The sequence below is a fragment of the Trifolium pratense genome, linkage group LG5 (assembly GCF_020283565.1).
Source record: "Trifolium pratense cultivar HEN17-A07 linkage group LG5, ARS_RC_1.1, whole genome shotgun sequence".
NCBI lineage: Eukaryota > Viridiplantae > Streptophyta > Magnoliopsida > Fabales > Fabaceae > Trifolium > Trifolium pratense.
Window position 1 is genome coordinate 12,127,578 of NC_060063.1, and position 1,387 is coordinate 12,128,964.

Consider the following 1,387-nt stretch of genomic DNA (forward strand, 5'->3'; position numbering starts at 1 on the left):
ACTCTTTGGCATCAGGTAAAATCAACACGGGTGCAGTAGTCAATCTTCTCTTGAGCTCTTGGAAGCTCTCCTCACAAATACCATCCCAAACAAACGCTTGATCTTTCCTCGTCAACTTGGTTAACGGTAAAGCCAACTTCGAAAAACCTTCGATGAATCTTCTATAATAACCGGCTAAACCAAGGAAACTTCTAATCTCTGAAACAGATTCCGGCGTTCCCCACTGTGACACAGCGTCAACCTTCGCAGGATCTACCGCGATTCCTCCACTTGAAATTATATGCCCTAGGAAACTCACCTCTTCCATCCAAAATTCACACTTTGACAACTTGGCATACAACTTCTTCTCCTTCAAGACTTGCAAAACAATCCTCAAGTGCTCTTCGTGCTCTTCCTCGGATTTTGAGTAAATCAAAATGTCATCGATGAACACCACCACGAATCTATCCAAAAATGAATGGAAAATTCGGTTCATATACTCCATGAAAACTTCGGGTGCATTGGTCACACCAAACGGCATAACTGAATACTCGTAGTGCCCATACCTCGTCCTGAATGCAGTCTTAGGTATGTCTTCCGTCTTCACTCTAATCTGATGGTATCCAGATCTCAAATCGATCTTACTAAACACGCAAGCTCCAACTAGTTGATCCATCAAATCATCTATCCTCGGAAGTGGATATTTATTCTTGATCGTCACTTTGTTCAACTGACGATAGTCTATACACAATCTCATGCTTCCATCTTTCTTCTTTACAAGCAATACCGGCGCTCCCCATGGCGAAACACTCGGTCGAACAAACCTCTTCTCAAGTAGCTCTTCAAGTTGCTTCTTCAACTCATTCAACTCTGACGCTGACATTCGATACGGCGCCATCGATATCGGACTAGTTCCAGGTACTAGGTCGATAGAAAACTCTACCTCTCGCTTTGGAGGCACGTCAGATATATCATCCGGAAACACATCTGGGAATTCACAAACGATCGATAACTCTTCTATCTTAACTCCTCCTTCGAGTTTCAATGATGCAAACATCATGAACATTTCGGCATGTTCTTTCAACGCTTCCGATACTTCCTTCCCGCTCATCAAATGCAAGTTCTCCTCCGGCTTCGGAAAAACAACGGCCTTCTCACGACAGTTGATATGAATTCGGTTGAAGATTAACCAATTCATACCAAAAATTACATCCATACCACTAAGTGGAATACACACTAAATCCATACCAAAGTGCCTACCAAAAATGGTTACGGGGCAGTTACGACATACTTGTCGGGTAATCACTGAACCATTAGCAGGAGTTTCTATTTCCATCCTACCCGTCATATCCGTTAAAGGAATACTAAGACGCTTCGCACAATCCAAAGAAATAAAAGAATGTGTCGC